This window comes from Scomber scombrus, chromosome 17 (assembly GCF_963691925.1).
Source record: "Scomber scombrus chromosome 17, fScoSco1.1, whole genome shotgun sequence".
Lineage (NCBI taxonomy): Eukaryota > Metazoa > Chordata > Actinopteri > Scombriformes > Scombridae > Scomber > Scomber scombrus.
This window is the reverse complement of record NC_084986.1, coordinates 20,783,525-20,798,371: the sequence shown is the minus strand read 5'-3', so window position 1 is coordinate 20,798,371 and position 14,847 is coordinate 20,783,525.

The following is a 14,847-nucleotide window of genomic DNA, read 5'->3' as shown; positions in this document are numbered from 1 at the left end:
TGCCAAGTGTGTGGTGAATTAACCAAATGAAGGTCCAAATATCGAGTTTTCCCTCATGGGGGACATCATGTTTATTGTCTAGAGCATTAATTCCAGCTCAGTTCAGTGTATCTTTGGCATAACCAAACACTATCCCTATCCACTACCAGCCAGGAGTTTACATCCAATTGAAAAAAAACTTCCTGAGCTATAAAGTTTCATTTCTTTCCCAAATGTGTACAGTATTACTGAAGTAGAGGGACAGGGAATGACTTGGAATTGTCCACCACTGACTTGAAACTTTTCACAATGTTGTTTATCACATTTTTTTCCAAGCACTGTCTAGGGCTGGGTGCCTTGCACATCAACAACGTGACTACTTACATTTGGCCTTCATTCCCCTTTTTTTTTTTTTTGTATTTTCCTTATGTGATGTGGGTATTGGCACCCTTTATACTCACAGCCTTTTAACCATTCAATGCATTAGATGTAGTATAAGAAATTACCACAAGAGGGTGCTACATGTATTGTAAGAACAGCACACACACTGGAGGGGTGTTCAGTGTTCAGAGATGCCAGTACACTGTTTTTTCTTTTCTTTTTTTATATTTTTGAAGGTAAATGCAGCTGCAATGGTTACCTTTAATGGTATGAAAGGACTCTAAATATATGCAGCCGTTTTATAATTTACTTGCATTGCTTCCATGCGAATGTTCTCTACACAGGCACAGGTTCTGCAGCTTGATTCATCCACGTAGGACCTTACGCACTCTCTGATCATTTGCAGTAAGGTCGTTAACTGCAGGAAACATTGAGAACAAGATGATTTAATTTCCTTGTAGCAAAACAGAATCATTTTATAGTCTTTGTTTATAGCAGACAATATCCTACAGTGCAGATAGTTTGATAATTTCCCATTGCATGTTCATATCAGGTTTTTCAAATCAACATAGATTGATAGAATCATGAGCATACACCATGAATTTAAATGTATTACCATTAGGGGGCTGTATAAAAAATAAAAAAAAGTCCACAGTGATATAGATGGTCTGAAATATTCCCTCTGTGAATATAACAATGTCTTGGTCATTATGTCCTTTTTTTCGCTGTTTTGTACAGAGTCCAGTGGAAACGCCATTTCTTTTTTTTCCTCCCTTCAGACTTAACAAGTGACAAGCGAGAGTTTTGCATGTGATCCACTCTTCTTTTTTTCTCCTCTTTCTTCTTTTTTTATTGCAACTTCAGTGAAGTTAATAATCAACTGACCGTGAAATCAAGTCGAGTATTTGACCAGAGTTGCCTGTTGGAGACTTTCACAGAATGAACATCTTCGGACTAACTTTGGCTACATTTCTTTTGCAACTTATTATTACTAAATGCTACTCCAAACAGTTGTCATTGTGTGCAATGTGTGAAATGGCAGTATGTTGTGTTGAATGATGTTCTGGACTAAGCTCTAGATACACTATGTATCTGTGTTGTTTTCAAGAACTATTTTGTTTTTTCCCCTTCTTTCTTTGAGACTACTTTAATTGTATTTGTGAAAATATATTACATGCATCATGTAAAATGCAACATGTTATTCTTGGAGAGAAGATGTCAGATGTTTATGAGTAAATACTTGCAGATATATGACTCTGTGTCTTCTTGGTGAAGTTGAGCCCCAGGAATCCTTCAATATGAGAAAGAGATACAGAAGATATCGTCTTCAGTCATACATTAACATCAAACATCCTAAAGCTCCACAGTCAAACAGCATAATATACTCCATTAGATTACCGCTGTTGTGGAAAATACATCAAATACTTATAGCACATTGGTCCAGTCTACTGTCTACAATGCAGATGTGATGTTGCAGGCCAATTATTTGCAAATTTGTATAACAATCTTTATTGTATTTTCCCAAGATGTGAGTGACTACAGCTACCTTCAATTTGAATATATATAGAAAAAAACCTGGCACATGCATATCTTACCTCAGCTTCTAACCTTGAAAGGGGAACAATGAGAAATAAATAAGAAAGACATTATTAATATTAGTTCAGTGTGATGTGTTAGATCTAGACGTGCTGAATAAAATCCTGGAAAAATAACATGGAATTAGACTTAGAGAAATGAAATGAAATGAAGTCTGGATAATATAGTAGAAATCAATATTACAATATTCATAAGAAAAAAGCAATACAGAATTACATTGGTGGAAGAGCTGGATACAATCTTTCATCTCAAAGTAAATTCTAATATATTAATATTGGTTAAAAAAATTGTAATTTAAAATTCAACAACCTGATGGGCTGGGAGGAGGATAACCAAATAAATCAAACATCTCAAAAATCTCGTAAATTCATTGTTCCCTTAAAGCAGTCTTCCTTGCTGATTTGAAACATAGTCCACATTGATAAAGCAAAAGAGATAGTAAAGGGAGAGCTATTTATGTATATGTATATGTATATGTATATGTATATGTATATGGTATATGGTATAAACAGAATATAAAAAAACGTTTTAGTGTTTTCCAGAGCCTTCAACCACATCTCAGGGTCTCTTTTAAAGGATAGTTAGCTCAGTTGTCGAGGAGACAGTTGTGATCATGTGATTTTGATATGGTCAGATGATATCTGACAGCTCAGATAACTGAGGATGATTGTGAGTTGTCATTGAAAGATTTGGAAAAAGCTAGTAAGTTGACCTTGAGTTAAGTTTTTGTTTACATATTGCAATTTGCAAGATCAATAATGAACTTTTACACACAATGAAGAAAAATTGTCTGGAGGTTAGCAATTTCTCACAGTATTTATTATTATACCAGCAAATTATGTTCATTACAACATATTAATATATGGCAAATTGCATATAAAGTGGTCAAATTGATGTTTCTGTATGCTTTACATTAGAACGCTCTTCAAAGGCCATTTAAACACTGCTCTTTTAAAACATGTATGTATTATTATTCTTTAAAAAAAAATAAATTGTTCAGTGCTGAGGGGTTTGTCAAAAATCAAAAAGTAAACTAAATAAACTTTAAATCTTTTTTTTTTTTGGGGGGGGGGGGGGGGGGGGGGGGGAATCTTGACAAAACATACTGTACTGAAAGAAAAGAGCTTTAACAAACTGTTATGTCACTTCCTAATTCCACCACTAGATGACAGATTGCCTCCACTCTTCTTCTACTCATCAGCTTCTCGGAGCCAGTTTTATGAGTGTATTAGGCTCATAAAAAATGTGTCATGGTGAGGAAATTTGTAGTCATTTGTGTTACATAACGTTATATAGGAAATATTTACAATAATAAACAGAACCACCACTTACCACAGTATCCTGTAATTGACATCTGGTGGTCGCTTTTGTTAAAAAAAACTTGAATACTTTGAATAGTGTATACCCACATTATTCCTAAACCATTTAAAAGCCTGGTTGTTTAAACACAGAAGAGTGTCCTACACATAAATTAGATTAACAAAGGAAAATTATAGTAATATAAATGTGGCACTTGTAGTCAGGGATGGGGTTTTCTCACCAAGTATTACAGGGAGAGAAAAAAAAAAAGCTGCAAAGCTTTTGTTCCTCGCCTCATCTGAGTTGTTAATGTTGTGAACTCATTAAAGCTCTTTGGGTGAAATTAGCATAACGATGAATATGCATGTGGAATTGTTGACAGATATGACAGCTCAGAATCTATCACGAGGCTGAGTGACACACAGACACACGTACAGAATAACAAGTCAACTTGCACGCTGACACATCACCCACACATGTACACACACACACACACACACACACACACACACACACACACACACACACACACACACACACACACACACACACACACACACACACACACACACACATATATGTACACACAAAGGAGTTCCAGAGTTGCTTTTGTGAGCAGTGACCATGGTCATCATCATCATTTTTTCTAAAATCCCCTACCATGTTACTCTATGACTTGAAGCTGTCTGACATTTGGTATATTAGTGTGTGTGTGTGTGTGTGTGTGTGTGTGTGTGTGCGTGTGTGTGTGTGTGTGTGTGTGTGTGCATGTGTGTGTGTGTGTGTGTGTGTGTGTGTGTGTGTGTGTGTGTGTGAAGGTTTGAGATATTGGATGATATAACTGTATCTGTGCATGGGAGAGTCTGAAGGGAGGAGAGATTACAGGCAATCACTCTGATAAGGAAAAGCATAGACTACAGTGAGGAGTTCATTCATGTTCAAACAAGAGCTTATTTCCCTTAACCTTTACACCACACCAGCTTTAATTTGTACAGTTCTGTCAACACGACATTTAACTGGTGAACTGTCTGTGTTTAATATTGTGAAAAAGCCATACCAGAAATGAAGGAAGCGTGTGAATCCTCATAAAGTAGCCTTGTGCGTAAGACTAAATATGGAGCAAAAGTTGTTGAGATGGCAGCAGACTTTTAATAAAGTTGTCAAAGAACAACACTTTTTCCATGATATCCACCCACGCTCACTTCTAATACCATCTTTCCAACTATCTTCCAGTGTTTTTTTTAACAGCCATCTTTGCTGACTAAAACACAATCACATAGTTAGCTCTCACTCCCTGTGTCCTGCAATAGTTATGTCCGGGTTTGTCAGATATGACACTTAAGTAATAAAAATACTAGATATAAAACATCATTCATGTCCTTATCTAGATATATGAAGACACACTGCTGAGTAAGGTTGTGCTCCAAGGCTGGGTTGCTAGTAATTAAATTATTATGAATATCAATGTTATTTTTAAAAGCTTTTCTCTTTCACTTCTCACACTCCACAGCTAATTTAACCACTAATGAATGCTTTTAAAGCAGCATTAATTGTCAATTTTGAGCCATTTGGGAATGGAATCACTTTGGCTAGAAATGGAGAATTAACACTTATTTGGAGTTGTGTGTCTGGCCACCAATATCCAACATATACCTTTATTTCCATCTTCATCTATACCTTCACCAATCTAGATATCTACTTTTCTTTGGAGCTGGTCAGGTAGTGCACTTCTGAAAAGGTTTTAGATTCTTCTTACATCATAAGCTCATTTTCTAGTGATAATGCTTGCTTTCGCCAATCATTTTGTCATCACAGTGTGTTGACCTTCTGAAATAATTAAAGGCCAGTTTCTTCTTGATTATGAAGTAATTCTTTTGTGATGATGAATAATTTTGCTATGCCCAAATAACAACATGATCACAAGAAAATAAAAGACAAGAGTGTGTTAAATAGCTGAATACGTAGTCTATGATTTACTGGCAAGATTACATCTTATTAAAAAACAATCAGTTGAAGTCAGTCAAAACAGGCACATAAATAACCTCATTAAATTGGTTGTATTGAGTAAATCACATAGCATATTTAGAGGCATAATCAGTGTCTGCAGCCACTATTACCCATAAGATGATGACTATATGCTACTTAGGCCACCAGAGGCCCTTTCTACACACCCACTCCTAATCCTGAAATACCTGCCCAACTGCTTTAATTAACTGCCGTAGCACCCTGCCAAGCCAGACCCAGACACCAACACCACCACCACCCCTCCTCCCTCCTCCCTCCTCCCTCCTCCACACTGTACTTCCCAGCATCCTCGCCAATGCCTCCATTCCAAATGGAGCTGTAGCTTTATGGTCACAGCAAGCCAGGAAATCAGGAGGAAAATAGACTCTAAATCACACATTCAGATGTAGCCGTGTAGGTGGAAGTTTTCTTGTACAGCCTGATCTAACATTGAATCAGTTGGTTCTCCATCTTCTATTTCCACCTGTGGTTGAACTGTGTGTTGTTGTTTTTTTGTTTGTTTTTTTAAAGCTACCTGTGTTCTTGAGAACCACCTCCATCTATCCTCTTTAACAATATCTAAAAAACAAACTGAGTGGGAAGGTGTAGTCTGCTGAGGAATCATTTCCCTTTTAAAAAACAACAACAGCAACAGAGAAAAGCTGCTGGAGTGAAACTTTGCAGTGCTCTACAGTGCAAAGAAGATGCAATTTAGAGATGATGGGGAGCTTGAAATGAGAACGTGGATCGATGCATGTTACACACTGAGATATAAATGCATAGTTCAATTTTAACTTAACAGCAATTTTTAATTAACTGTTTAATTTAAAGCTACACCGGTCAATATTTTAATCTTAATAGTGGATCCAATGACATATCTGTCTATGAAAGGGGTCGCCTTTAATGAGGGACCCACACATAATTATCAACTGACTAAGCATGTTTAGGGTTAGGGGTTAAAGTGCTAGGGGGACAAAAATGAAACTTTGAACATACAACTACAAACAACTTTGACAAACTCCATCTGTGGAGGAATATCATGTGATGTGATCATTTCAGACTGTTTTGTCAAAAGCCACCGTGTTTGCATGACTCAAGCGTGCATTCATCAGCCCGGATAACTATTTTTAATCGCCGCCACGGAAGATACAGCGCTTGACGGAAGCATGGTGAAATGTGTTTATGTTGGTGAATCACTGCATCAGCAACTTGTCTTACAGATCATGCTTTAATCCTGCCTTCTTCTCCTCAATCGCGTTAGAAACACCGAGCATGTGAGCGTTCTTGTGCGCATGTGAATGCAGTATTGATGGGTGGTGGTGGGGGGGGGAGTTTCTGTTTGACAATTAATCACACTTCCTTTTTTACTTGCGCTATCATCACAGAAGTGGGATCTGGGCCCAAAGGGGAGTTGGGGGTTTTGGGGTAGGAGGGTGAGGGGTTTGCACGTGCTTACGCTTAGACTACACAACACTGGTAAAAAACTTCACAACATCTGAGTTTAATGGTACCTTCTACTGTCTGAGATCTGTTTTTTTACAACCTAGGCCCCCAAAATCCTGTCAGAGCGTGTCCATATCCTGGCCAACCACTGGCTCGCCTCTTCCCACGCCCCCCTCCCATATGAGGCTAGAAATTGAAAAACATAACAATTCCAATGTCTCCTCGGGACAACCAGTGTTATTTCTGGTGAGGAAATGTTCAGTGTGTCTTTGACTGCACGTGTGGCGGGGGTGGTCGATGTGACTGCAGCATGGAGGAGGAGCGTGTGTGTACATACTATATATATATAAATATATTTATGTGTGTGTGAGCGTATACACATATACGTATGTGCACACACTTCTGTGTACGTGCCCTATGTACATGCTTGAACAGGGTCCAGCTCCTAAGCACTTGTTCTTCTGCAGGGTGCTGTGATGTCATCCTCCCACCACTCCACTCTGTTTTCACACCACTGTGAGTCACACCGCTCCTGCTCTCTTCTTGGGGAGGTGTGTGTGTGTGTGTGTGTGTGTGTGTGTGTGTGTGTGTGTGCATACAGTGCCAAACGGGAGGTATTTTGAACTTGAATTCTGTCAATGCCTCTGCTTTTTCAAAAAAATCTTGAAAGACTCCTCTGTAAGTTCCTATACTCTACAGAGGGGCACCGGGATTGCGAGGATCATAGTTCAGTGCGGCTTTTGACAGGCAGCTCGGATCCTCCGAGAGCACCTGCTTCTTTACCGCATGCAGGGAGAAAGAACATTATTCATCTCGAGCACTGCACTTTCTTCTACACAGATGAGTGTCTTCATAAGTAATACATATCCCACACTGGTAATGGAGTTTGCATGGAGCAGGCACAATGATAACTCAAACCCTCATGGGACAGACCATTCTTGGTCCGTGTAGCTGAAGCAAAGTGAAGAACTGTGAAGAAAGATAAAGATGTTTGCCTTTTAACCCTTTTAACCTTTTAGTTCAACAAATTTGCTTTCGTTGCACTGGCAGAGATCCAGCTGCAAACAAAACTGTTGCCTGCTGCTGAGGGCGAAAATAGAAAGAAGTTGAAGAGAAGGAACAAAAAGTCTTCCTCACTATTTTGCTTTATTTCTGACTTTCATTCAATAGATTCAACAGTATGCTCTTAGTATACTGTTGAAGTTACGCCCATAAAGTATACACACAATGAATAATTGATGAATTACACTCCTTTATTCTGGTATTGTCTGTTTGTTTTAGCCACTGGCATTCAACGTGGTGTACGAGGGTTTAAGGCGTGTTCAAATAAAGCTGATTGCATAGGGCTTTTGATGAAGTGGTGTATTTGTCTTTCTCTAACTGCTTCGAACCAAGTACGTATATCATGCTATATGCCCCAGGCCACATAGTAGCATGCATGCATTATTAAGACTACAACATCCGTTACTATAATATGCTCCCGACGGAGCATCCGTCCGTTCTCTAAACCACTTATCCTGTCCAAGGTCACGGTTTAAACATGATCATGTGTAATATATAGGAGAAAAATTCACTTGATGCACTATAATTAGGAGCTCTAGTCATTTTGTGCAACTTTGTATGGACACAAAGTAGTGTTATTTGTTTTATTTGCTTATGTGTATTCATGAGGTGCATAAATGAAGAATCCACAATGCTGAACATGTTCTATAGTCTCTGTCAGGATGTTAGGGTTGAAGAAGAAAACATATAAAAGTAGTGTATGCTCTCCATTTTGAAGAAACGTTTGGACAGAACATCATCAGTTGCGTTTCTCCTCCTGTCTACCCTAAAATGTCTACTGATCACTCAGCCGAGCGAATAACCCAGCCAGTTTATCCTCACAATAACAACGTGCAACAAAACACTAATTACACACTCACACACACACATACACACACACACACACACTCTCCAATCAAGACACAGTGGTCTCCACTTATGAAAAACAAGCGCATCAAATTCGGTCTATTTTCAGAGCACACTGTCTGCATTACGCCCCTTAGTAAAGCGGACAAAAGAGCCAGTGTATGTGAAAACAACTTGTCGCCTTTCTTCATGTCAATCTCTATTAGTGTAGGAGCGCCGCTTGAGTGGAACTTTGTGAATGGGGCCCATTCTTTTCATTCCAGCACTTCCAGGGGCAACAGAGCCAGGAATTCCACTGCTCTCCCTCTCTGGGTTAACGCGGTCATGTATCCTATAGGTGGTCGCCCTGCGTCTGACCTCACTATTTGACATCTTAATATACAAGTATCTCAGACAGACTGTAATATAAGCTGCTGTAGTGCCACCATCAGATATGATAACATCACGTTTGATGCTGTGATGTAAAAGGAATGCCGTAATAGAGTAGGGGTCTTCAAAAAGAGCCTTCCTCATTAAGATTCCCTCTTTCCTTGCAGGATAGTCTGTCATACCACCAAGAGAGCAGATGAAAGATGCTGCAAGTGCAAAGACTTTCACAGGCCCACTGCCTACACTTCATGAAAGGGGGCAGAAAGGGGTATAAAATAATCTGTGAACACTATTGCTATCAAGTAGGGACTACAATATAATTACAATTACAAACTGAATCAAAGAAGTTTAGGGTGTTTTGTGTGTCCATATTGGAAACGTTACAAGGATATATATATTAACATATATCGTCCCACAATGCATAAAGACAAAGAGGAAATCTGGAAAAAAGGTTTAACCAAATTGTGAGCAGTGGGGAAATGGAGGGAAGGAAGATTTGGCAGATCTCAGGAAGATTTTGGAAAACCAAACTGGCAGTGGAGTCTGCTTTTGATTGATGTACAAACAGCATTTTTTCTGTTTCCACAAACCAGAAAAAGTGCCTTTATTTCTTGTATATTACTACCACAAACAGTATTCACTACAATTAGTATATAGTACCTACTGTATATCATTATTATGTAGGAAATTTAGGAAATGAGACAGAGATTTTGAGAAATATCTCAGTAGTCATGGGACATACCTCTTCTTCTGTGGCCCCTCTGACCTGTGGTGTTCCCTAAGTCTCCATCCTTGGTCCCCTTGTTGTTCTGTATATGCTGCCACTGAGACGTATCATACACAAACACAAAATCTAGTACAATGGTTATGCAGATGACACACACATTTATTAAACCAGTGTAAAAGACAATTTTAACCATCTTTCATCTCATCTGGTAGAAATGAAGACATGGATATCCCAATAACCTTCTCCAGCTAAATCTGAAATAATTCTTTTAAGTGGCCCAATATTACAGAAACATCTTTGATGACTGTCAAACAAATATCAAATCTGTACCCAGAAACCAGGGTGTAATATTAAATGGTGACCTTTCATTTTGAAAAACGAATTACAAACATTGTTCAATCATGTTTTTATCAACTAGAGAGCATCTAAAAAAAACAGTTATTTTCTGTCCCAGCATGATCTTGAGAAGGTCATCCATGTTTTTCATCTCAGCTAGATTACTGCAATTCATCGCATTCAGGGTTAGACCAGAAAACAATCACAGGCCTTCAGCTGTTATAAAATGCAGCTGCACGCCTTTTTATCAAGTAATAGAAGACAAGATTACATCAGCCCTATTATAGCCTCTCTTCACTGTTTACTAGAACATTTTAGAATTGATTTTAAGATTTTACTCATCACATTTTCCCAGCTACACTGCTGAACTGCTACTCCTCCATGAGCCAGAGTGCAGCCTCACATCCTTGGGCTGTTACTAAGCCCTGACTCCAGACTAAAGGTGACGAGGCCCTCAGCCCTGGAACTCCCTGTCCGAGAATCTGAGCTGGCAGAATCTTTTAAACCACTTCTTAAAACTTATCTTTAAAAAAAGAGCCTTTTATTCATTCTAACTCACTGTTTTCATTTACATATCTTACCTGTTTTATCATACTGTTGTCTTTTTTCTTCTTTTTTATGTCTATTCATGGGCATTTTATTCCATTTTAATTTTGTATCATTTTAATTGCCTGTTTTTATTTGCCTCAGCCCTGAAATATTTTAATCCTGGTTGAACCTTGGAAAGTAAATTGGTTTTGAAAAGTGCTGCATAAATAAAGGTTATTATTATTATATATTATTATAACCTGTTTTGGAAATATTATTTTTGTGAAGTTGTCTTAATCAAATATTTATTAGGGCTCAATTTCCTGTTATTATGAAACATTAAAGTCTTACAGAAAGTGCAAAAACACAATAAAGATAAGTTTACAGTATATATACTAAAAATAATAATAGTATGTTGTGTGGAATTGGGATACAGAGGTTTTCTCTTCATAGTCACTTTCAGTTGTGTACTCAGAATATGAGCTTGAAAGTGAGTTTTTAAAGCAAGAAATGTCAGCAGCTGGTGAAGTGTTTATCGCATTGTTACACACACACACACACGCACCTACGTAATTCTTTATTTAATTTGTTAACAAAGTCTTAGTTATTGAGTGCTTGGAAACATCTTATCACCTCACTTCAATAAAAAAACAATGATTCAAGAAAAAAGACACTTCTATAAACATCATAGTTAAACCACTTGATAAATAAAGTGTCCTCAAGTTATCACTACAGTATTTTCTGCAGCCCAAGGTATTGATGCCTGGATGTTTTATTGGCATAAAAAACTGGGTAGTTTCACTGTCATTGGTTGTTATCAATGCTTTTAATCCTTGTCTTTAATCCATACTGAATTTCATTCAATGGCTAACCCAATTAGACTACTTGAGCTAATCCTAGGGGAGCAGTTTTTCTCCAGAGAACAATACAAACCACCCACACAAATATCCGCCCTATGACAGAATGGGGTGGGTAGTGTTAAGACCCCAAGAGCTACAGGAATAGAGTGGCTTTAATGACGGTAATCTCTTTTCCTTTGTCTTTATTAGATTGTTATGTAATCCTGGATGACATTTTAGTATAATGGATGCACGGATGGAAAGTGGAAAGAAAGGAAAGCCGGAAGATGAGAGAATGTGAGTAAATGAAGATGTGAATTTCTGTCACTGGGATCAGAATTAATAATTGTAGAGAAGGGAAGAAATGAGAGAGAGGCAAAAACACATTGATGACACAGAATACAGAGAATGGGGTTGTAACTATTCACAGGTGATTATGTAGGAGAGAGAGATGAATTCCTGCGACTGCCATACTATTCACCCACTCTCCTTGGTACCTGCTGAGCTGCTTTAATGAAGGCAGTCTTCTTTCTCTTATCTAATTAAACATGTATGCTGAAATAATTTATGCATGTGTACAATGCAAGCAGGTGGGATTTTAATAAACTGGACTCATTGCATTTAAGCACATATCAGTCTTTTCACATACATATACAGTAAATGTCTTCTTATTTATACAGATATTATGTGTTGATGGTTTATGTCTAATGCAAAAAGCTGTTGGTTTAGTAACACAAACAATCACAGCAATGGTAAACATAATAAAGGAATCCCACAGGCTGTGGTTGTGGGATGCTCAGACGTCACTGTAGATCAACTTTTAATTAAGTAACCAAATAGACAGTGGTGGAAACAAACTAATATTCACTCAAGTAGCTCGGTACAATGTTGACTTTACTTGAGGATATGAATTTTTTTCTGATACTCAGCTTCTCCTTCACAACTTTTTAGTGGGTAATTCAAAAGTAGTTAAAGGTTATACATAGTTGAAGTTAGTTCCACCTCAACAAGCTTCAGCTATAAAATGCAGCCTAAACATCAATGCATCATTACCGATCCATAATGTACAACGAACAGATACTTTTTTGTTTGTTTGCTTGCTCTAACCGTTGTGATTAATGTCCCATGTCCTCTTGTATGTTGTGTTTGTGTTTTTGCCCTCTACTGAAAATCAAATTTCCCCTCGGGGGACAACAAAGATAGCACTGATAACAATAGAATGCTAACAGGGGCCATTAAGCCTGCATATCGAGTATTTTCACGTGTGATGAAATACAACTGACTGAACTGATCCCTTATGTCTAACATGTTAGACTTTCAGTTATCTTATTGATAACACTTTTAGCATTTATAAGCAGTATGTAACCATTTAAGTGATTTATAAGAATATAATGTAGTTATATGCAGATGTTATGAACATACATATAGATATTCTATATTATTACAACTGTTTTATATATTGTAGAGCTACAGAGCTAGTGGATGAATCAATTAGTTGATTAATCAACAACTATTTTAATAACAGATTATTATTATTTTATTTTATTTTATCCAACCCACCTTGGTAGATTACCCATTGGCTGATACATATCTGGATGAACATAATTGGTTATTTTTTTGTATATTTTTTGTTACCTTTTTAATTTTTTTCTGCTTTTTAAATACCCTATTTAAAGACTGCTTGCTGTGTGTTTTATGATGACCCTGATGAGGGCTGCAAGCCAAAACACACCTTTTCTTTATAAAGTTGTTCTATACTACAAGTGCTGCTGGAGTTTGGACTTTTTTGGACTTTTTTCCTTTGTCCATGTACCTTGTTTCCAGCTTCTCAAATGCTTTCCTCTGTTTTCATAACATGATTTTTCCCCCTACTATCTGACATTTGTGATTAATTGATAAGTAATTACTTGATAAAATAATTGGCATGTAATTGACAATGACAATAATCTACATTGTAAAATCTTATAAATAATTAATTAAATGTTAGTATTCTTACATGTGCTAAACAGGGGGACTAGACCAGAGAGAAACAGTTCCCTATATATATCTCTCTTGTCTAAAACTTCTTGGTATTGCCCTTGATAAACACAGGCTGAATGCACGTTCAATAGTCCAGTCTGTGTCATATATAAGGTTTGTGTGTGGAATAGGTAACAGCCTAATAATAGCAGAGCTTTCAGAGCCTGAGGAACAAGTGTCTCAGACCATTGTGAATGTTAATAGGCAGTTACTGTCATTGTATTCCTACTGATGTGATTTGATTTCATTCACAATACTCCTGTCTGACGCTGAGTGTTATTTGAATTACCTAACTACAAGAAGAACAATGTAAAAGTGATTGTTACATCATTAATGGGATCGATGCCAAGCTCTAAATTGGGATTTATTGATGTTTTCCTGATTGTTTTCAAAGAATTCCCCCTGATTAGCTATTGCAGTGTTAATGTAACTGTTTTAAACTCTGTAGCTACGTCAGGGTCTACACAGACAGATGCAACTGTGACCTATTTTGATGTTACAAATCAGGGACATAGTCCACACCCAATAAAAGTAGGTGCTGATGGTAGACAGTGATGTGGTGAGCGTGGGAAAGTTCAATAAGTGATAATGTCAGGGGCTAGTGCAGTAGATGAGATTGAGATGTACATCATTTTACAATTATTTTACAATATTTTTTACTACTATTGTTTTTATGGCCTTTGTACTTACTTATTATTTATTGTTCTTTATTGTTTTTATTGACGCTCCTCTATTTTCACTGTCCACTTTGCTGTTGCATTAATGTAAATTTCCCCATTATGGGACTAATAAAGGAGTATCTTATCTCTTCAGTGTTGTACTTTTTTATTTTGAATGTCAGAATGTGTTTCTATAGATTTGTAGTTTTTATCCTGAGTAATTTATTCTACTTTCATTTTACGATTTTTATGATATGCATGATGTAATGTAGTAATGCTTAATTATTTGGTACAGCAGCAGCATTGTGTGTGTTTCCTCTGGGACAATAATGACTCACTTTGCTGCACCTGAATGCAATCATGTGCAACAGATAGTGCCATTTGAAGTCAGTGTTCATCAATGCACAGACACCAGTTGCTTGAGAAGAACAGCCATCACTGTAAAAAAACCTATCCGACTCTGTTGCCAGAGCAACGCCCCCCCCTCCCTCTCCTTCTCCCTCTTTCCACATCATCCTTTCACCACTTATCTGCCAGTCCGCTCCTTTCCGACTACTCTGCGTATCGTATCGCGAGACTGCGCAGTGTACTCATTGGTGAGCATTACCTCTCTGGCTCTTATCGCGAGAGTAGGGCTTAGAGGAGTTGAGAGAGGCGGTGACCTCATCGTCGTCGCGAGGCGGAGCGAGCCGCTGCAACTTTGGATGAACTTCTGATTTGAACAAACCGAGAGGCGGTCTGCGGAGTGCACGGACAACAA